Genomic DNA, 24727 nt, shown 5'->3' with positions numbered 1-24727 from the left:
TTAAGATATCAATGTCATAGCTGTAGCCAAGTTCTATTCTCGATTTGCATTTAATAAATAATAAAATCACATAATAACTTACAAAAACCTCTTCTACGGATCGTGATTATGGCTAATATTACAGTTTACAGTGACACCAGACAGCGTGTGTATAACAGCCTTACAGCCGAAGGAACTCCGTCTACTGCACTGCCACCGCTCCCTGGTGTTACGTGCATAGTGGAGTGAGTACTTGTAGCCGTTGACGATCATCATCGGCCTTCCGTTTTTTGACATTAAGTATGAAACTGTAACTATAATAAACATAACATTAGAACAATAATAATATCGAACGGGCCAATTGAGAGAAAACCTGTTGTAGAATGTGCGGAGGAAGATCTTTCATAATATGATGCCCCACTTGAACCAGTAATCCCATATCAAAATATCCACTCCATTTCCATGGAAAAAAAAAAAAAAAAAAATCGCAATCGGCAAAGTTGGACTAACATTACTTAAAACTATTCCAAATTTCAAGTGTGAGTATTGTTAGTTTATAATAGTATCATTAGAAGGATGAAGAAGTTTTAAAGTTTATATCATTGTAATGGAAGATTTGTTGATTGAAAAGTAATGGAAAAATAAGATTACAGAAACATCCATACTAATAATATTATAAATAATAAAGTGTGTCCATCTGTTTGTGTGTCTGCTAGCTTTTCTTTAGAGTACAGAGATAACTTACATCCCCAGAACGAACTTAGGCTATTTTTTATCTCGGAATATCGAAGAGTTCCTACGGGATTTTTAAAATTCTAAACCCACACGGACGATGTGTAGTGGACATCAAAGGTTACTTTAAAAAAAAAAACTATTTTTTTACAGTTAAAGTAGATATTATCATATGTCACACATTACACAGTTATCAGCAACATGATGATAACTGTATAGTACCTATAGGAGTGAATAGAACACCCACGAAGTTATAAGTGGGGTACCTAATTTATATAGGCTATAGAGAAAAATTAACAATAGGAACCATTAAAAATCTTGGCCGCAGAGAAACAAGGGTATACTTAATTAAATCATTTTAATTTATTAATCAAGGAGCCCTTAGCATTAAAACACCTCAATAAATGGAATCACATTACGAATAACAAAAATGTTTTTGTTTTCAAATTATTAAAAAAATATTCATCAACTCGAAGGCGTGAGAAACACTAGTAATTCACTTGACATAACGTAGGTTAGGTAGGTACTTCTCGAAAAGCATGCGCAGCCGACAAGATGAAAATGTTTAGAGCGAAATAAGCTCTCGCGTGTAGTCATACGGTATAAACTAGCCTGCACCAGAGATAATTTAAATAATTATTATCTCTGCCTGTACGCACGGCCGGCCGCGAAGCTATCGTGAGGTAACTATTGGTTCAAGGTCGCTTTCGAGTTTCGTATTTCACAATTTAATTGTAAATCTGCTGTGTAGTGATTATATTAATTTTTAAGCACATTCAAACTGAGACAAAATCATTTCGCTGCGGGAGAACAACCATTGAAATTTCACGCTCTATTTAATATGTACAAAAATCGCCCGGTTACATTTTTATTATAAATATAGATTTGACTAGAAAGGGCATTTCAAGGTTTGGTTGCTCCCTAGATCCGGGCGAAAAGCTTTGTTAAAAACTATATTTTTATAATTTTGTATTGCTAATTATTATGTACTATCTCAGGGTGCTTGCATAAAGAAGCAGGGTTCTGGTACAGTCACGCCAAGTCGCGTTCGGTGCGACTAGGTACCGGTTGCGAGTAAAAAAGTATAAACACGTAGGTATATAAAAGGAAAAGCTGACTGACTGGCTGACTGATCTATCAACGCACAGCTCAAACTACTGGACAGATCGGACTGAAATTTGGCATGCAGATAGCTATTATGACCTAGACATTCCATTCCCTACCATTAGGGATTGAATTTTCAAATATCCTTCTTAGCAAATGACAACAAAAATTTCAAACCTTTTGAAATTGTTTGAATTGGATTTGAAATTTTTGTAGTCGACGCGGACGAAGTCGCGAGCATAAGCATAAAAGTTTCCTTGTCGTAGTCTTGTTGTATTCTTGTAGCTCATATGGGACTGTGTTATAAACCCGCACCGGCCTGTCAGTACCGGAAACCGGGTTGTTTATGCAAGCACTCATATTCTAGCTCTACACATGAGTACGAGCTGTCTGCAGCTGCGCCAGCAATTAGGATGACCCGCAGCGATTAGGATTACGGCGTTTTATTAATCAACAGATCTGAAGAAGCGTGGTTATGGTACCCCTTCACTTGCTCAATGATGTTTCCACTAGTAATAACTACGGCCGTGCAGCGCCTATAGGAGTGGGTGGAGCATACCCACCGAGTTCTGCCATAGCTAATACTGGAATGCATGCAGTACGTATACTTGTTGTACATAATCAGCGGCTTGCCTCGTCTCGACTGCATAATAACGGCTACTTCTGTAAAAAAAACAAGGAGAAAATGACTGACTGATATGTCAACCTTGGTATAACCCAAACCGCTTAGTTTTTTTTTGCACCGACGCACTGCACTTAGTGTGTAGTAGCAACAAAGCAAAAAGAGAGGAAAACGGAAAAAGCCAATCTGAGTACCTACAACAGTCTCCGACCGCCATGTTAAAGGAAGAAAAAGGGAGGAACCCATTAAAAAACCGCTTAGTTATCTCTAAAATAGACCCCACAATGATTTTCTCAGAATGTCCCAACTCCTAACGGAATTTTTGAAGATCTTAATCTGCGCAGACAGTCGCGGGAAACAGAAATTTAAAATAAGGAAGAGGAAAGAAATTGGGAAGGTTAGTATTGTAATTGCATTGCAATTTTGCATGTATTACAACTTTTTTTTTTGAATATTCAGGTAAAGCGTGTGCTTTTTCTTCTATCTATTGTTAAACTGTTCTAAATAACATCAACATAGTAACTGTATTGCATAATACGTGAATGACATCATTTTTAAATATTATGTTATCTTCATGTAATCTGCGTTTTTCAGCGACACACACTGATAACGTGATAAAAACTTACTTACCTATGCGTTGATTTCGGCGCAACCTGATGAAATCATTCGCATTTTAAGTCCCGCAAATTGCTAATTCGCGTGCCGGCCGCGTTACTAAAAATAGTAACGTCAGCATATGACGTCATTTCGATGTTAATGAGACATGGTTCCAGCGCAATAGCAATTTGCGGGACTTTTATTATCAATCGAAAATGTGCGTTAGGTGTGAGTTGGTAATAAGTGTGAAACACACTTTAATATGTAATCAGCTTTATATCTTAAAGTGAATGAAAAACACAGGCCCAAACACAATCAAGAATTTATCAAAAGTTTATTTAGAAATTTCATAAATAGAGCTACAAAAATATAGAGGATACCTTTACAAGCTTTTTAAATATAATTTACCTACTGAGTGTGCATTAAAAACAATAAAATAAGAATATTGATATGTGAAGATTAACCTATAAGTAATCGTTAGTAAGTACATAAATTATATCAAAAATTATGTAAATAGAAGAAACACTTTTTAATACTACAATACTGAAAACAAAACGATTACGCCACTACTTTGTACTAATATTTATTTACTACGATATAAGGCAAGAGATTCATATAAGAGATCACTTCTATCACATATTTAGCACCCTATTTATATATTTTTCATATAAAACAGTCTCTTGTAATAATAACCTATAATAATTTACTATCCAGAAAAAGTATCGGAAAATACACGGAGGTTCCGTAAGAATTCCAACAAAATTATATCTGCGATTAATTTCAGTCACGTTACACGACGTTAGTAAAATCGGCACTTAGTCTGTTTTATGAATTCGTACTATGTGCATTCTAGATTTAAATAATATTTAAAACGCAACCACCAACAAAACCTATAGGTACGTGAAACTATTTTAATTACTATATTAAATATTCAACGTTTCTGTGCATTGTGTCGTATAGTGTGTTATAATTGTTGTAGCGCAGGCCACTATCGTAAACATTGCCGAAAACTGAATATCCAGTGTCATACAAAAAATTCAGTAGGCAGATGATTGTGTGAATTCTTCGCGTAAACCAATTTGTTTCGGTCCGTGTACACCTTCGCTTGACAACCGTAACTGTTGTGCGTGTAACAGGACCAGCACCACTTATCTCCGGAGCTCACGAGTATTTCCCGAGTGAAGGTGAAATCGCCGAACTTCATCAATTTCTCACCGTCGCGTGAGATCATGAACTTAACTGAAAAATAAAAATTGTTGTGAGAATAAAAACCTATATATTTAGTACACAGTGCACCAACAATAAACAAAAGATAAATAGGTGCGAGAGTTTTAAAAAATAATCAGTGCACTTACACACTTACTGTTAGTTTGGTTTAGGAAACTGAAGCGTCTACGTTACTATGAAATAAGTATATAAAAAATAGGGTAAATAAATACCAAAAAATTAAAATTACATATTAAAAAAAAATACAATTTTAATTTTTTTTTGTATTACAGCCTTACAAAAGTATTTGCATGACAAAGGATAATGTAAGACTGAAAATCTTTAGAATAGATTTTACTACATTATGATCATTTCATTCTGATAAGTATATTAACGGCGGTCTCTCAGTCTCTCGATTCACACAATACGTTTGTGTGAATCGAGATCGAAATATCATTTGAATATCTACCAAACCCGATTTAATTTTCTAAACATGTTCTAAAAACTAAATCTTAGATGCCTGTGTTTTTAAAGCAACCAGTTTTAAAGCTACGTGGGTTTAAAAATTTGTATGTAAATATTTAAGACCATATAACTTTGAAACTGAATACTTTAACGGAAATAGGGAAAACCACAGACATAGATATTTGTTCGTAAAACGTATGTACAAATTTTTATCGATCGATTGGTATTCAAATGAGAGCCAAACTACGATTGTTAGGAACGCACTACCAATAAACCCATACGCACAATGTTCCAATAACTCATTTATTTCATAAAATCACCGAGAAATAAAACAGGATACCTATTAATAAAAATTATGATAAATAGTCCACTATATACGTAAAGACAAATCACTCGTTGGAAGAAAACTAAAAACTCAAAAAGTGCAGTGCATTCCATAAAATTAGTATGGAAAAATAATAATGATAAAATATATTAGCATAAAACTACTCTTTATTTAAAAAACGAATTACATTGTTCAACTTCTATTCTTTTTATTACAAGTCTGACAACACGAGAGATACATTTTTATTACCTCTTTAGATACATTACAATATTTACTTTTGATATGTGTCTCTAATGCATCTAAATCCGCATGATCATATAGAATGTGCATCGTATGTATAGTACCGAATAATTGATTTATCGGTATATAAAACTTTATACTATTTACTTCGTCTTTTGGCTTAATTAGTCTATTTTTACCATTAACTTCTAAAACATCGTAGACCGCTAGTGTTCTATAATCCTCGAATCCTTTGGACCTCTTATTTTTGAGTACTTTCACCTCTTCTATAAAGTCCTGGTACCTAGTTTCGTTTATATAGTTGATACTGTTGCTTTTCTTACGATTCATTAACTTATTCAATCTTTCCATAAACTCTTTTTTCATTGGCGCGATCGTATTTCTAGAAAATACTTTTAGATTTTGAAGACCTGGAAATGATATTTTAAAATTATTATTTTTTTACTTAACTGCAAATGATATAGTAGATATGAATCTAAATAATATTATAATCTATAACCTTTCACAGCAGGAAAAAGAACGAAAAATGATTGACAATAAAATGTCATATTTGTAAACAACCCGTTTTATTTAAGTCAAAACTCATACAAACATTACTTTTGAGTTCGTAGTTAGTAGATATTAAACGCTTTAAATTTAAAAACTTTGAGTCGAATTACATTGTTCAACTTCTATTATTTTTATTACAAGTCTGACAACACGAGAGATAAATTTTTATAACATCTTTAGATACATTACAATATTTACTTTTTATATGTGCTTCTAATGCATCTAAATCTACATGGTCATATAGAATGTGTATCGAATGTATAGTACCGAATAATTCATTTATTGGTATATAAAATTTTATACTATTTACTTCGTCTTTTGGCTTAATTAGTCTATTTTTACCAGTAACTTTTAAAACATCGTAGACCGTTAGTGTTCTATAATCCTCAAATCCTTTGGACCTCTTCTTTTTGAGTACTTTCACCTCTTGTATAAGGTCCTGGTACGTAGTTTCGTTTATATAGTAGATGCTGTTGCTTTTCTTACGATTCATTAACTTATTCAATCTTTCCATAAACTCTTTTTTCATTGGCGCGATCGTATTTCTAGAAAATACTTTCAGATTCTGAAGACCTGGAAATGATATTTTCAAATTATTATTTTTTACTTTACAAGGAAAAATATTATAAAGGTTAGAACTGCAAATGATATAGTAGGTATGAATCTAAATAATATTGTAATCTATAACCTTTTACAGCAGGAAAAAGAACTAAAAAGGATTGACAATAAAATGTCATATTTGTAAACAACCCGTTTTATTGAAGTCACAACTCATACAAATATTACCGTTGAGTTTGTAGTAAGTAGATACTAAGCTCTTTAAAATTAAACACTTTGAGTCTTATAAATTACATTAATTATTTTTAACGTCAGGATCTAAGCAATAGTTTCATGTGGAATGTAGCTGCACGTGATTTACTTACGATAAAACTAATGCTAAACACTCTTATAAGTACCTACATTTACATAAGTAAATTTTTCGTAAATTAATTACGTAAGTTACTTACGTGAGTAAAACTTACAGGTGTAATCACGGCCTTAAGCGACTTGATATATAGCAATTAGGTAATGTTTTAGCATACGTGTTTGGAACGCTCAACCCAACAAAGGCGTTCTATGTAATGCTAAAGGGTTGAAGACTAAAAGCAACTGGAACAGATTTTGATCTGTTCCAGTCATTTCCGGTACTCATAGAAAATGTATTACAACTTCTAAGAGCTTTTTGAACTATAAAAGCGTTCACATTGTAGACCACGCGTAGGACTAGTGTGTTGGCGTGCCTCATACGGAACGCTTACAGGCCGTTCACTTTAACTTGTCTAACGTTATGTTGGCACCATTGCATATCACACAATAATAAACCCTAAAATCTTAGGAATATAGCAAACAAAGCAGTAGTGCCAACATGACCGCGGCAGGGCAACTTAAATGGCTGCAGTACTCCATGCACGATCGAACTGCTTGGTATAGGGTAAGAAGCTGTTCCGGCGTAAAGTACCGTTTGACGTTGTTGAGGATGCAAGTTTCTTGCCAGTCGTTTTTGCTTTGGATTCTTGCTGCAACCGAGAATCAACAGTGAGAGCTGTTGACTAAAAGTCAGCCAATCAAAGGTGACTACGACCATCAAACTGTCAAACTAGTTATAGATAGTTCAATCCACGAAGACGCGCCCCACTATTTCGTGCGGGGAAACCACGGGTGCGGGGAGTGATCTTTACCTAATTTTTCTTCTTGAGCGTGTGCCCACATCGCTGATTGGTGCGTTACGACTTATGATAGAACTCACACTCTACGTAGCACATTTTGCATTGTAACCGGTTGGGACAAAGAGTGGGGCGCGTCATCATGGATTGAACTATCTATACAGCGGAAGGGTTACAGGGCGTACGCTTACGTTTGCTACACCATGTCCTCAGATGTTGAAGTACTCTCCAGATTCGGTAATAAACAAATTGGGTGGCCCATGATTATGGTCTGCACGATATCTAATAATCCTCCAGTTGTCATCCATATGAATCCTTGCCTTGCACTCTGAATGCTGTTTGGAACAGTACCAGTTCTTCGAGGAACGGTTTTGAGAAAACGTGTGCCCACGAAACAGTAGCAAGTTCTTATTGCTACGTTTTGATGGGAACAATTTGTATTCTAGGCCTGAAATAAACATGCTTTTTATATTGTCTAAATATATAAAAGGAAAAGGTGACTGACTAACTGACTGATCTATCAACGCACAGTTTAATTTACTGGACGGATCGGGCTGAAATTTGGCATGCAGATAGGCTACTATGACGTAGGAATCCACTAAGAAAGAATTTTTGAAAATTCAATCCCTTATTAGGAAGTAAAATAGAGGTTTGAAATTTGTGTAGTCCACGCGGACGAAGTCATAAGCTAGCCATCAATATTTATTTAAAGCAATATCATCTAACCGAACTAAATAAAAAAAAACAATAACATTTTATGCACATTTATTCAAATTAATTTTCATCGATGATCGTCTATCGTCGATTAAAAAAAAAAATTAAAACTTTATTTGTACGAGTATCTCGTTTAATATAATCGTACGTACGGATAGCATTAGATAATAAAAATAATTTTAAAATTAAGAGATGATTTTTCAGTCGCCAAGTAAATTTTAACTGTATTTACCTAGAATAAAAACGTTTTCATAGATTACCAATACAAAAACTGTCAAAACTTCAAGTTTATTACTCAGATAAATATTACTTGACGATTGAAAACACGGTTATTGAAATTTTAAAAGAAAAGTGGACCTGCCATTGTATAAAGCTGGTTTCTCATGATGCGTCTACTTACCGCAGACCAAGTACCTAGGTACCCATAAATTTTAAATCAAAAAGCACTCAATAATACTGGCTTCCCACGGTGCGTGATTCTGCGGATTATCACGCACGGTCGATGACCACGGACAGCCACGCACCGCGCTCAAGGCTCGGTCGATGACGACGACGTGTCTGCGCTACCACGGACGATACTCTTCCCATGGTGCGTCGGTGCGAGCTGGTCCGCAATATCACGCACCGAGGGAAGCCGGTTAGACTGATTGTCAGTGCGACAATTTTTTTTTTTAAAGAATATTAGCCATGTTAAATCACTAATATTCCCCTTTCCTCTCCAACTAAGCGTCAGGCTTGTGCTAGGAGTAGGTACGACAATAGTGCAACGGGCGGGGTTTGAACCGTCGACCTTTCGGTTTTCAGTCCACTCCTTTACCAGTTGAGCTATTGAGGCTAATTGCGGATTGAAAGTCTGCATGATGATGCTACAAATAAGCAAGAAATTAGAAGAAGCAGATGATATCTGCGCCAAACTGTCGAGCATTCTCGATAACACCAGACCGGAAATTTAGAAATTATAAAATTCCAAACCCCTGCCGGGAATCGTACCCGGGACCTGCCATTAATAAGACCACAGTGCTTACCACTGCGCCAGTGCAGTCGTCAAATGTTTTAACAGAGAGAGCGCTTACTAACTTCTTTCCGTGTATATAGTATAGTATTACAATGGCACCTGATTCCGTTGTCTTTCTCTAAACTAAATTTAGAGAATCTGCATCCTTTTCTTTTTAACAATGCTAAAAAGGGACAGAACATGAACTTTACATTTAAAGACTCTAAATTTTAGTGCACGCTACAAATTTAAACAGTAGGCTCGCGACTGTGCGCTAAAATCACGGGTTTTACCATCTAAAAATAAAATTTAAAACTGTCAAACTGCGTCTGTCCTTTTCATATTACATTAGTAAGAAGAGTATGCGAATACTCTAAAATTAGGTTGTGCTCAGAATCAGTACTAATAGAGACCTTATTGCAATCGAATTAAAGTCCCATTCGCTAATCTGTGCAACTTCGGCGCAGCATGACTGTGCATTGTAAAGCAGAATATAATTCTGCCTGTCTTGTCCATGTGGACCTTGGCTTTGCAGTACCCGTTCGAGCAGTACCAATACTTCCGATCCGATTTGGATGTGTACGTGTAACCTTCGTACACCAAAAGCTCTTTCCCACGTCGCGTTTTTGAGATTTCGTAATTAAAAGCTGTAAAAAATTACTTAATATTAGATAATCCTTCATTGACGTCGATTTTGATGGTTTCCTCTAAACTAAACGAGATGGACAAAATTTGCCCCAGGCTGAACTATGCCTATCACAAACTTAATTCCACGACTGCAAAACAAGATGCGTCTTTTTTTCTTAAAATAGAAGATTTTTACTATTAAATGGCCCATATATTATCATCTCTGTACATTGTGGGGCACGAGTCCATACAATTTTTTTTTTTTTTTTTAATTAAAAATATTAGCCATGTTAAATGACTAATATTCCCCTTTCCTCTCCAATTAAGCGTCAGGCTTGTGCTAGGAGTAGGAACGACAATTTTTGTCCATCTCCTTTACAGTATCTGCATCTTTTTCTTTTTAATATCGCTAAAAATGGACGGAAAATAAATTTTAAATTAAAGACAAATTTAAACATTATCCTATCCTTTTTTCTTTTTTCGGAGGGTAGTCTCAAAACAAACAACACGTATTCTTGTGGCTCTCTTTTAAATTATTCTAAACAGAATAGATGCAATGAAAGTAAACTGAAAGGATGTAATTAAAAAATATGACAAACATTTAAATTATATTTAATTATTATGAATTTAATTATAAAACATAACTTTAACTATTTTATTGTTTAAATAAATAATAATCAAAGAAGTACCTACACTACACCTATCACTAAATAAATTATTATATTATAATAATGGTAAATTAAATCCTAATTTAAACGGTCTCTAATAATCTCTCTTATTTAGATGATAGATTAAATTCGAATTCCAAAATATTTATAGAAAATATATTTATTTTTAATTCTTCTTCTAGTTTCATGGCCGAAAAACAAACAAATGCATTTAAGTAAAATACAAAAATGAGACTGCTGTTTTAAAAATCTTGCATGATACTACTTTACAAAATAGTTGGCAGAAAATATTGTACATCGACCTTTGGAAAGAGTATCTCTTCGGTTTGGTAGAGCGTTGTCTCTGTCGTTGAGACCGACTTAACGTCACAAAGGTAAGAGTGACAGAGACAACACTCTACGAAGCCGAACTCTCTTTCTAAAATTCGATGTATGATTTCTGCCGGCTACTGTATTTATTTTTTTATTTATTTATTTATTTATTATAATATTTATAATTTATTTATTATTATATTATAATATTTATTTATTTTTGCTTCAATTAATTTTCTCAAAAATATACATAATTATAAAAATATCCCTTACTAAAAAAAATGTCGGAAAAGTATGTAAAAATAATGTAAATCTGTCTGCTCGCGAGATCACAACTCCTTAGTTCGGTTTCTTAGGACAAACGCAAATAACGCAAACAGTAGAATGGAGTTGAGTCTTTTTGATAACTACAATGCGACACCTGCAAGGAAAAACATCGTAACTCACTTTTTAGCGATTTTGAGTTACAATTATGTCCTTAAGTAAACAAAAAATGCTCTTTTTTGCGCTCACCCCCTGTGCTCACACATGTGTGACATGAAAATCATTCATTATGGCAATTCAGTTTTTCATATTTGACATTCAGTTTCTTAATATATTTCCCTTCTTTATTGACAAAAAATTTTGGCGGTTCGTGATTATGTACCAGGCTAACATAGCACACTACCTGTGAGCAGTCCACCATGACACGAGCCCCACACGCGCTGCTGGTCTTGCTCGAGCAGATCCAACGATGCGAGGTTTTGTTAGCTCTGTAGAACGTATATCCTTTTATCAGAAGTAGGGTGCTTCCATTTTTCTTTTTAATAAATTTTACGTCCCGAACTGTAAAGGAAATACGTCATAACCTTAAAGTTTAATAAATTATTAACATTTAATTTAAGGGTGTCTGGCGGGGGCCAGTCAAGCCCTAGGGCTCACCCCCAGATGGAGCTTTGCGCTTGCCACCCCCAGTCGCACCGTAGCGGCCAGTAGGGCTTACGCAGCATATGCAATTCGAAAAAAAAATGTATACACCCAGGACCGGGTTTGTAAAGAACCCCCCCCCCCCTCTCATCACTCTCCCCCTCCCCCAAAGCAAAAAAGGCCTGGCGCCCACTGACGGCACGTCACGGCAGGCATACCGTGTCAGCCTTCGGGACACTTCGGTACCACTTGGGACGTCGCAGCTACAGGATAAGACTTACAATAAAAATACCAGAATGGCGACAGCGATGTTTTTTTATTATAAGGCACACAAACCCGGTCATAACAGGAATTAGATCCATATAAAAAATTACATTTAATAACAAAATATCACATAGGTATAAATAAATAAAAAAACATTAAATTAAATCTAAAACCTCAGGGGGCATTGTACCTAAGATGCTGGCAGCATTACCCATTTGGATGGCTAAACAAATTGTATAAATAGGTATAAATTATTTATTATTTCTCTTCTATTTATCATTATATTTTTGTCTTACCTACACCTACAATAAAATTACAAACTTGATATGTGTCCGTGGGCAAAGTCAAAATGCACAAGAATCCCAAGAAAACCCCCTACCATCATGTGATGTATCAAAAGGTATCCTCAGCAATCACACTAATGAACAATATGACGCAGACAAAGACAGAAAGAGAACTCTTTGCTTGCTTAGAAACTGAAAGCCAAAGAAAAAGCGTCCTCTTCTCTAGTTCAGAAATCTGATCAGTTTGACGAGAGTAGGTCAATCCGATTTTTATAAGACCAGTTTTTATAGGGAATGTTCTGTATTTTGCTATCACTAAGTATATTTGCAGTTTATTTATCAAGTCAGTTTCTTAATATATTTCCCTTCTTTATTGATAAATAATTTCGGCGGCCTGTGTTTGTGTACCATGTTGGTGTAGCACACTATCTGTGAGCAGTCCACCATGACGCGAGCCCCACACCCACTGCTGGTCTTGCTCGAGCAGATCCAACGATGCGAGGTTTTGTTAGCCCTATAGAAAGTGTATCCGTTTATCATAAGGAGGATGCTTCCATTTTTCTTTGTAATAAATTTTGTGTCTATAACTGTAAAAGAAATACGAGATGTTTAACTTTAAAGTTTAATAAATTATTAACATTTACGGGTATCTGGCGGGGGTTCCCACTACAGTAGTGTCTGACAATGCATGACGTGATTATTAATACTACTCCGAAGAAAATATAAAATAATTAGACTTTATAGTTTGACGTAAGATTTTTTACACCTTTATTACCTGATATCTCCCAAAGCCACCATGATCCAAACAAATATTCCTCCCAGCGTTGCAGACAATGCGCAGAGAAACTTTCAGAAAAAGAGATATTGTTAGAATATAGGTTGTTTAAACTCCCTTAGACACTCTTTGATTTTCCGGGATGCAAGCTAGCCCTGTACCCAAATTCATAAAAATGGTCGTTTAGAAATTACAGACTGACAGTTACATTTATAATATCAAAATATCATATCATCATCTAAATGTATAAAAGGAAAACGTGACTGACTGACTGACTGATCTATCAACGCACAGCTCAAACTACTGGACGGATCGGGCAAAAATTTGACATGCAGATAGCTATTATGACGTAGGCATTCGCTAAGAAAGGATTTTTAAAAATTCAACCCCTAAGGGGGTGAAATAGAGGTTTGAAATTTGTGAAGTCCACGCGGACGGAGTCGCGAGCATAAAGCTAGTTATTGATAAGTATGGATGGATATGAATGATCATTTTCATTAACATTAATGTTTAGCAAACGAGTATCGACCTTCGCCGGTTATTTTATAAATAGGCGGATTGTGGTTATGGTTTAAGTCATAATAGGTAATTCTTTGTAACTGATCGATCCGTATACGAGATCTGCAACCACCGCGTTGTCTGCTAGAACAGTCCCAGTAGTACGAGTTTTTGTTAGACTTGGAGAACGTATACCCTTGAAGCATGAGAACTATGCTGCCATTTGATTTTGTTATAAAACTGACTTTTAAATCTGTAAACAATATATATATCTGTGTTAGTCTAAGCGTACGCTGAGAATACGTTGCCCGTTTTTTTAATTGCCAAGTCGGGTTTTTGGAACTTTTTGAGTGAAAAAAGCGGGATTCTTTCGTCGAAAGCGGGACATGTTGAAAAACGCATATAATCAGAAGTTTTTAAATATTTATCCTTTTATTTGAATTCAAATGACGTTTACGTGACAATGATAGCAAAAATCGCGCGCTCATCTTCATTAGGTACGCTCCGGGCCGGCGGCCAGTCCACACTTCCCAACCAGAAAATAGTACTCCTAAAGATATCTTAAAGACAATAAGACATCTTACAGATTTTTTTCTTGTCGGGCTTGTCTGTGCCACCCGCTCACGTTTCCTCAGCACGCTGCACGCACGGTCGAGTTATCCCCGAAAAGCGGGACTGAGCCCCGCGCGGGACATTTGATTTTGACTTGAAAAATCGAGACGTTCCGCCAAAATCGGGACGTCTGGCAACGCTGGCTGAGATGCACCTGGCGTAGCAAAGCACAGTACAGATTTTGCAGGGCAGGGCAGTTGAGGCAGACATAGGCAACGAGCGTATGCTGCAACTGTGTCACAGACTCGGTCTAGTTAGTACAAAGGATGAAGATGAGGTACTTTTGTCCTGAGCAGACAATAGTCCCTCGTCTGCGCAGGTCCTTATAATTATGTATTATGGAATACTATTACGCGGCTTCGTCAGCGTATATTTAGATTTTCTAAAAATCCCGTGGGAAATGTTTGATTTACCGTGATAAAAAGTAACCTTTGTCCGTCTCCGTGATACAAGCAATCTCGGAGTGAATTGAATTTGGAATTCTTAGTCTACGTTATATGAAGAAAACATTAGGTATTTAAACGAAAGACAAAAATATTTATTGGATTATTTCAGTGAAAAACCTGGACATCAAAATATTTGATGGACTTAATTTTTTATTTTTCATAATCGTTCGTCCATATTTAAAGTGATCGCCAAATAAAACAGCTGTTTTGATGCCGCCATTATGATTTATTTATTTCTAACTTAATAGTTATATCCGCCACAACGTCAGTTTTACTCTAACCGCGCACTAATGTTTTTTTCCTTTTTTTAATAAAAATCCATACTAATATTATAAATGCGAAAGTGTGTCTGTCTGTCTGCTAGCCTTTCAAGGCCCATCCGTTCAACCGATTTTGACGAAATTTGGTACAGATATAGCTTACATCCCGGGGAAGGACATAGGCTACTTTTTATCCCGGAAAATCAAAGAGTTCCTGAGGGATTTTTAAAAACCTAAATCAACGCGCACGAAGTCGCGGGCATCAGCTAGTACTACAATAAAACTTAAAGCTAGCCTTACCTAATTACTACACAAATCATGCCTGCGTGCAATGGTGCCAAGAATACTGACTGCGTTTCCGCGCTGGACAGCTAGGCTGATACGTTGCGCAAAAACGCCAGCCCTTCTGTCACCAGATGCTATTAATTGCGGTGAAATATCTCGTAACAATTATTTTTTCCTTAAGATACTTTAATATATTTCCCTTCAGATGTTTTAAAATAAGTCGGGGGCGGGTGGTTATGCTGTAAGTTATAATCCGAGACGGTGTCTGGGTTCGTTACGCGAACCCTGGCCTTGCAACCAGTGCCTTTGAAGGAAGAGCACATCCACACCCGAGATGCCTTGTTGACCCTTGCGAACGTATAGTTGTTTATCATTAACAGTTGACCGCCGCGGCTGGAGTCTATGTATTCAAACGTGATACCTGAAAGCGAAGGTCGAAATTAGGTCACTAATGGCGCCAATAGCTCAACGAGTAAAGGAGTGGACTGAAAACTGAACGGTCGACGGTTCAAACCCCGCTCGTTGCACTATTTTCGTACCTACTCCTAGCACAAGTATGACGCTTAGTTGGAAAGGAAAGGGGAATATTAGTCATTTAACATGGCTAATATTCCTTTTAAATAAAAATCTCTTGTCTTTCTCTAAACTAAATTTAGAATTTTAATATTGCTAAAAAGGGACGGAACATGAATTTTACATTTAAAGACTCTAAATTTTAGTGCACGCTACAAATTTAAATAATATGGTCACGACTTGCAGCTTAAGTCACGAGGTTTGACGGCTCTAAATTAAATTTAAAACTTTCTAACTTTTTATATTTTTTTATAATTTAGTTTAGAGATTGTGTACAACGGAAGTAGCCACACTGTCCTATTAATGGCTGGTTTCTCCTGTATGTTTAGCAGTGGGAGGGCGGGCGGTGCACGTCGCATGCGGCATGTTGCTCCATACAAATTTGATCTGTTTCGGCAGATTAATAAAAAAAACGGCTGCTTCTATACAACATTTAAAGTTTATTTGCAATTATAATATATTCCTTCCTTACTTCTATAATACCTTGGAGGTGGATGGTTATGTTCCAAGTTGTAACTTAGGATCACGTCGTGTTTAGTGTTAAGTCGCACCCTAGCTTTACAACCGCTTGATTTGTAAGTCGAACACATCCACACGTAGCAAGTTTTGTTGATTCTCACGTATGTGTAGTTGTTCAACATCAATAGTTTAGCGCCTCGCGATGAATGGATGAAGTTGAATTCCATATCTAGAAAAAAATTCGATAACAAGCTATGGCGTACACTCATCATCATCATCATCACTACTGAGCTTGGGTCTCCTCTCAAAATGACAAGAGAGGAAAGAAGGGCGGATTGGTAGACTACGCACCTTTGAGAATACCATGGAGAACTCTCAGGCATGCAGATATTTAAATGCTCAAAACAAAGCCTTTAAGAAGTCTTAAATACTATTCCATATTCTAGCGGTGAGTAGGTATAAAAAACGAATCGCTTTATAAGTGTCCGAGGAATATATAGGGATAGATAGATAGAATTATAGATAGAAAATTTATTTGTCCACGAAACACTTATTATAAGTACATTCACGCTTATAAATATGTAAGTATATACCCAGTGGCGTGCAGGCCATAGAGGCATATAGGCACTGCTTACCCTAACATTTGGGATCTACAAAATCATATTATTATGAAAGCCTCTAAAAAAAATTTTTTTTAAAAACATTTTTCTTATATCTAATTGGTATTATCATAATTAGTATAGGATTATTAAAAAAACTATAACAAAATTAGTATAAAATAATTATGTTAATATTGGGTAAGTACACTTCTTCAAAAACTCGCCGCCCGGCATATCGATCGCGATCACATAACGATAGCGATCGGGATCACGCAGTCGACATCGGACGAAAAGCTGCGTCTCGAAATGCTTATGGTTTAGTATAAATACACAAGACAACGTCTTTGTGTGTCTCCGTGCTCGGCTTCCGCCCCGTGCGGACGTTTGCTGATGCGCTCCGTTTCTCGGTACCGGTTTGAACTCTCTCGCGCGAGTTCGCCAGTGTCAGTGCAAGTGCCCTGGATTGCCAGTGCTTCGATTGTTCCTGCGTTGTGTATAGTGTAGTGTAGTTCTAGAGCCTAGGTTCCGTGAGTACACTAGTCTAAGCGCAGCATAGGTTCACACCCCCGTCACCCAAGGGCGGGGACACATATCAGGGCCACACCGTAGGTACTCACCCCCCTGTCTAGGCAGGGGGGACCTATTCGAGCCACCGGGTCCACTATGGGCCCTCAACAACCCGACCAACCTACTTCCGGGCCCCATCAGGGCCCGGAGCTGCCCCAAACCATTTGGCAAGACCTGGACATGACTGCACTAATCGCCGACCTCAAAAACCGAAACCGCATCTACCTTAATAAATTTAAGGTAGACCCCACTAGACAGCCTGCGCGCTTTGACCAACCCCCGGCATCTCCTCCCTCGGCCATGGCCATGGAGGACGATACCCCGTTAGTGACACCGACAGACAATAGGGAGCCTCACTCCAAAACCCCAGCTGGGCCCTCAGCCCAAACACCGATCCCGCCTAAGGAGCCACACTCCGAGACGTCCCCAGCCTCCTCTGAAACAGAGGAATTTACGACTGTACAGACGAAGGCCCAGAAGCGAAAGCTGAAGGCCTCCAAGTCCCACGCAAACCCACCTAAAAAGGTGGGCGTTGCAGCCCCTTCAGGGCCCGGTACTCAACCCACAACCTCCCAGGCAACCCCCGAGGAGGAGTCGGAAGACTCCCCCATGGAGGATTCGCCAAGGGAAAAGGTCCCTCCCCTTTTTATTAGGGAAAAACTCAGCTGGCAGCGCATCTTGCCACTGTTAGACCAGCGGGGCATCTCGTTCACGAGTGCCCGCTCGACCGCCATTGGAATCAAAGTCCAATGTCCGACTTCAGGCGACCATCGCCTCCTCACCAAGACTCTCCGTCAAGAGAATGTAGGGTTCCATACCTACGCTCTTCCCGACGAACGCGTTCTACGCGTAGTCATTCGCGGCCTTCCGAAGGAGCTGAACACCGACCACATAAAGACAGACCTCCTTTCCCAGGAGCTGCCAGTACTAGAGGTTCACAGGATGTACCATCCTAGAACCAAAGCCCCCTACGAGATGGTGCTCGTAACCCTCGAACTTACCCCCGCGGGTAAGAAAATCAATAACATCACATCGGTGTGTCGCCTCACGGGTCTTAAAATAGAGCCCCCCCGTAACCGCGGCAGGATGGGCCAGTGCCATCGCTGCCAGATGTACGGCCATTCCGCAAGGAATTGTTTCGCCCACCCCAGGTGCGTTAAGTGCCTAGGGGACCACGGCACCTCCGACTGCCCCAGGAAGCAACCTACCGAGGAACCCCCGAGCTGTGTTCTTTGCAGGTCTCAAGGGCACACCGCGAATTATCGCGGATGCCCTAAAGCCCCCAAGGAGCAAAAGCGAAGGGTCAAACCGGCCGGCCGCAAACCTGCTGCAGCTCCCCAACCCGCCCAGAAATTCGTCCCTGCGCCGGCTCCGGCCACCAACGCATGGGAAAAACCCCTTCCCAGGGCTAACCCCCCTGCGCCAAAGCCCGCCCAACCAGCCCCGGCCAAGCCCGCCCAATCAGCCCCGGTAAAGGCTTCCGCGCCTACGCCCCAGCCCCAAGCAGAGCCTTCTCTCCATTCATCCGCGGCGACTAACGCTGCGGATAATCTCCACTTAATCGAAACTGTCCTCGCCTCTATTGATATAGTGGAGATGGAAGTTTTCGCCCGGACCTTCAGGAAGGATCCCAAATTAGCTATTACCCAACACTTGGGTCTGCTCATCTCCATTAATAACCTTAAAGCAACCCATAATGGATAGTACGACCAAAGGTAGATTAAAACCCCACTCCTTAGTAGTCGCGTTCTACAACGCGAACGGCCTTATCGACCAAATGGACGAAGTCCGCGAATTTGTATGTGCACATCAAACCGACATTCTTCTAGTGCAAGAGACCTTCTTGAAACCTAGTAGAAGTAATCCCAGAATTGCTAATTTTAATATAGTCAGAAACGACAGGGCCACTGCTAAGGGTGGCACTGCCATATACTACAGAAGGGCTCTTCACTGCACTCCTCTCGATCCTCCACAACTAACCAACATGGAAGCTTCCATATGTCAGGTGAGTATGACTGGCCATCCGTCGGTCATACTAGCATCCGTTTATCTCTCTCCCTCGAAAGATCTGTTAGAAAGTGACATCCGCGCACTTCTCTCATTAGGAGACTCCGTTATCGTGGCCGGAGACCTTAACGCCAAACATCAAAGTTGGAATTGCCGCTCCCCGAACTCACGAGGACGCCAACTCGAAAGACTGACGCACCGCCCCGATCTTAACTTCATAGTTATAGCCCCTGACACACCGACTCGTTATCCAATGACCGACAATTCAACAGACAGACCGGACATACTCGATATAGCTCTTCTAAAGAACATCGCCCTTCAGGTGAGTCCTTTGGAGGTGCTGTCCGAGCTAGGTTCAGACCACCGTCCCGTCCTAATGCGGCTAGGACCCCCGCCCACCGCGGCCCCCCCGACCAAAACAGTCATTGACTTCAAGAAGCTCTCAGAGCATCTTAAGTCTATAGACTCAGTGCACATCTCTCAAATTCCTGACATTATAGGTAGTCTAGATGAAGCGCATGCAGCCTCACTGCACCTTACTAATCACATCCGCGATGCTCTAAGCGCCTGCTCCCGACAGATGCCGAACGGTTTCACCCGTCGACAGTTGCCGGACGACGCCAGAGAGCTCATCACAATCAAAAACGCTAAACGTAGAGCCCATGACGCATGTCCTAACGCCGACAACCGGAGAGAACTCTGGAGAGCCCAGAGGGAGGTAAAGGCTCGCCTTGCCGAACTCCGCGACGAACAATGGGACAGGAAGCTGAGTGAGCTCAAGCCATCGCATGTAGCCTACTACAGCCTGGCGAGAGCTCTCAAAGCCGACCCTGTCTCGGCCACTCCTCCGCTTTTACGTCCCAATCAACCGCCCGCCTTTGAAGATGTCGATAAGGCCGAATGCTTGGCCGATAGCTTAGAAGCCCAATGCTCCCCGAGCACCATCTCTGTAGACAAGTCCCATATAGAACTAGTCGAAAACAAACTAGCATCTATCTTCTCTTCCGCCCCAGGTGGCGATCCAATCCTCCCGACGAATAGCGGCGAAGTTCGTCAAATTATCAAAGAATTTCACGCCAAAAAAGCCCCAGGCCCCGACTCTATTAATAACAAAACTCTAAAGTTACTCCCCGACGTATTAATCAACCTCCTGGTTGTCATTTTCAACACCCTCATGGCGGGATGCTCCTTCCCCGACAGGTGGAAAGAAGCTACCGTTATAGGCATCCCCAAGCCAGGGAAACCTAGGAACCTCCCTACTAGCTACCGCCCCATTAGTTTGCTCAACACCCTTGGCAAGGTGTATGAGAAAGTCATCCTCAACCGACTTAGGTCCGTCGTAGAGGAGAAAAACCTCCTCAACGACGAGCAATTTGGCTTTCGAACCAGACACTCATGTGTTCATCAAGTGCACCGCCTCACGGAGCACATCCTTCTCGGTTTCAACCGATTCAAAACGAGAGGCATCCCAACGGGAGCCCTCTTCTTCGATGTAGCCAAAGCCTTCGACAAGGTGTGGCACGCCGGCTTGATCTACAAGCTTTACCATCTTGGCGTGCCCGAAAGACTCGTACGTTTACTACGAGAATTTCTCACCAATCGAACTTTTCGCTACCGTCTGGATGGGACCCTATCCTCCCCAAGACCTCTCCGAGCTGGAGTCCCTCAGGGCTCCCTGCTCTCGCCACTTTTGTACGCGCTGTACACCAGCGACATTCCCAGATCCCCTCATGTTCATATAGCCCAGTTCGCGGATGACACCGCTCTATACAGCTCCGACTTAAACTACCGAAACGTTAAAGCTCGACTCCAAAAGGCAGTCAGTAGCCTAGGCCACTGGTTCCGCCTTTGGAGGATAGAGGTTAACCCGGAAAAAAGCGCAGCAGTGCTCTTTCAAAAGTCCAAAAGGAAATCACAAAACAAACTTCGACAGACTGAAATAACTCTTTACGACCGCCCCATTCCCTGGCAAACTAATACCAAGTACTTGGGTGTAACCTTTGATGACAAGATGAGCTTCGCCGCGCACATTCGTAGAGTCCGCAAGAACGCAGCGTATGTGCTCTCCCGTCTTTACCCCATGATTTGCGCAAAGAGCAAAATGTCACTTCGACATAAAGTCACACTATACAAAACGTGCATCCGCCCAATAATGTCTTATGCCTGTGTTGCATTTGCACACCTGCCGCCCTCCTCTCTCAAACCTCTCCAAGTCCTACAGAATAAGTTTATGCGTACGGCCACTGGCTCCCCGTGGTACATGCGCAACGTGGACCTCCACAGAGACCTCCAACTCCCGACAATAGCTCATTACTTTAAACAGCTTTCCAAAAACTATTTTGAGAAAGCCATTAGACACCCCAACCCCCTAATAGTTGAGGCAGCGACTTACACCCCTGACCGAAACGACCCCCCCAGATAAAAGACGCCCTAAGCACGTCCTTAATGACCCCGACGATCAAATCATGACCGACAATGCACCCTATCTCGTAGGGCTACACAATTCAACCTCATCACAGCGTCTTCGCCGGCGAAGACGAGGTCCCCGATTTCTAACGTCACCCGGACGTGGGCTCACGCCACGGCCTCGGGGGCGTACGGACTAACCAACAAAACCGACAACTCCACCCATCCCAACGTCACCCTAAGCCGTGGTCCGAGCCTCACAGGAGGCGCCCTTAGGAGGATGTTGCCCCCCGACCTCTCAAATTATTTCGTCGAGCCCTAGGGCTCACCCCCAGGCGGAGCTTCGCGCTCGCCAACCCCCCCGGTGACGCTGTAGCGGCCAGTAGGGCCTACGCAGCATAGTCAATCCGAAACAACACAAAATCTTTGTGTGTCTCACATTTCTCCTAGAAATCTGTCAATGTGTGCGTCAAATTACGGACCTAATAAGCAGAGCTTCTGTCCAATCACAAGAGAGAAATTTATATCAGACCTGTTTTGAAAACCGCGCGCGATTGAAATTCGTATAAACATAATGAATGGTTTATCTGTTGCAATCAAAATAAGATTATGATTCTGTACTTTTTCAATTTAATTAATTTATTGATATTATTTTCCGTAAACTTAAGTACGTTTTAGATTCTAAACAAATAACATTATGATAAAATTTGAAATTTGTTTATTTTGTATAGTTAGCGCCCTCTATTGAGGAGCGGACCCCAAAAGCTTTTCAGTTATCTCAAGTATTAACTAGATGGCAGCTGTATAGCTGTGGCGTGCAGGTCATGGAGGCATACATGCACTGCGTACCCCAGTTGTAATAGCTCAGCATATTTTTCATGATGACCTGCCAGTAAACAGGTTCCTACCTAACCCTACCTTACCTACCCTGCCTACCCTGGCTTAAATGTCTGTGGACGCCACTGTATATACCTAATATTATGTTTACTTAAAACTATTCAAATTAACGTGGAGCAAATAATAAAAGGCGGGATAAGATAGCAAAACTCCTGAACACATTCTCCGAAATATACTTCTCACTAAGTTTGCCAACGCCTTTAAGTTTGGAAGTTTTAAAATTTTCATGATAGTCTTTTTAACTACACAACAAGAAAATCTAAATATATAAAACGAAAAGGTGACTGACTGACTGTTCTATCAATGCACAGCATAAACCACTGGACAGATCAGGCTGAAATTTGGCATGTAGATATCCACTAAGGAAAGATTTTTGAAAATTCAACCCCTAAGGGGGTAAAATAGAGGTTCGAAATTTGTGTAGTCCACGTGGACGAAGTTGCGGGCATAAGCTAGTTTCTAAACAAATTTTAAAAACATATCAATAATTGCGGAACTGGCAGGATTAGAACCTGCGTCTCCCTGGGAATCGCGCCCGGAGCGCCTTAGACCGCTAGGCCACGGTTCACTTGCTGCCAGTGCCGTAATTTGAGATATGTATTTCAATTCAGTTCTGAAGCGACTGTTAATGCCATCTGGTAGCGACACTTTACGCTAGCAGTTATCGAAACTACTTTCGAAGGCCTATGTAACAATGCAGCTCGTCGAACGAGAACTGACAAAAAATATATTTAGCTTGGAAGTGTTTAGGTTTTTTTGATGAGAAGTATTATCCTTTAAAACACCGATAGGCCAGCAAACTAACAGTACGCGGCCGAAAGTATACACATCGTCCTTTAGAATGACATTTCGGCTTTGTAGAGCGTTGTCTTTGTCACTCATGCCTATATGACGTTTTGTGGGTGTCAATGACAGGAACAACGCTTTACAAATCGGCTATCCCCTTCTAAATGTCGATGTACATTACTTTCAGCCGCGTACTGTACGGCAGTGATCAAGTCTCTGATGTTTCGCCAGTAGAGGACAAGATATTTCAGATTTTAACATAGCTTCCGTCTTTCGTTATATAATAGTTAGGAGGTGGGTGCTTATGTTCCAAGTTGCAGTTCAGTATGACGTTGGTTGGACTCATGTAGACCTTAGCTTTGCAACCCTGAGCTTTGTTAGAGCAAACCCAAACGTGGGATGTTCGGTTATTCCTCGCAAAGGTGTAGTTTTCAACCATCAAAAGTTGTCCGCCGCGTTTTGAATCTATGAACTGGACTTCCATTTCTAAAAGCAAAAACAACAGGAAAAAGATATATTTTAATACGCATAAGTAAATGTCGAAGCCCCTTACAAAATTTCAGAATAAAAAAAAAGTAAATGTCTGATGGCTGAACTGGCTGAACTTACGTGTTAGTGGGAGTACCTAGAGTATGGGTAACGAAAGATGAAACTGGAAAAGCGCGGAAAATTTTAAAAATATCAGTATGGCAGCTCTGAAAATAAGTAGTATGACAGACTTGGAATAATCTAATTTGATAGAACAGAAATAAAAATAAGTAGGTACATAAAACTAATTCTATCTTTGGGGCATGATTTGTATAGTAATTAGATAAGGCTAGCTTTAAGTTTTATTGTAATACTAGTTTATGCCCGCGACTTCGTCCGCGTGGACTACACAACTTTCAAACCCCTATTTCACGTTTAAGGATTCAACCTTAGGGGTTGAACTTTCAAAAATCCTTTCTTAGCGGATGCCTACGTCATAATAGCTATCTGCATGCCAAATTTCAGCCCGATCCGTCCAGTAGTTTGAGCTGTGCGTTGATAGATCAGTCAGTCAGTCAGTCACTTTTTTTTTTAAATCCTAGTTGACCCGTGAGCTATAAAAATACCAAATCACGTTTAAATTCGTTTACTTAGTAGTAGTTTTCTTAGGCACAGAAGCACTAATCTTTTTTTTTTTAAATAATACTAGACATGTTGGGTTGTTGGGCGATGGGTTGATCATGATGATGATGATGAATTAATATTGTGTACTATTTGGGCCTTAATAAAATAAAATAC

General features: G+C 39.8%; 2 long non-coding RNA genes across 2 annotated transcripts; both read right to left on the bottom strand.

Annotated features, from left to right (window-relative positions):
• Positions 1 to 5819: 5819 nt before the first annotated feature.
• Positions 5820 to 7850, bottom strand: LOC138402843 (uncharacterized). The gene is made up of 2 exons (XR_011237186.1): positions 6606 to 7850; positions 5820 to 6392 (listed from the first exon to the last, which is right to left on the bottom strand). It is a non-coding gene; the product is annotated as an uncharacterized lncRNA (long non-coding RNA).
• Positions 7851 to 8270: 420 nt separating this feature from the next.
• On the bottom strand, positions 8271 to 11658 carry LOC138402844 (uncharacterized). The gene is made up of 2 exons (XR_011237187.1): positions 11505 to 11658; positions 8271 to 9877 (listed from the first exon to the last, which is right to left on the bottom strand). It is a non-coding gene; the product is annotated as an uncharacterized lncRNA (long non-coding RNA).
• Positions 11659 to 24727: the final 13069 nt, after the last annotated feature.

The sequence above is a fragment of the Maniola hyperantus genome, chromosome 10, assembly GCF_902806685.2.
Source record: "Maniola hyperantus chromosome 10, iAphHyp1.2, whole genome shotgun sequence".
Lineage (NCBI taxonomy): Eukaryota > Metazoa > Arthropoda > Insecta > Lepidoptera > Nymphalidae > Maniola > Maniola hyperantus.
The sequence above is the reverse complement of the archived record's forward strand: the minus strand, read 5'-3'. Positions and strand labels throughout refer to the sequence as shown.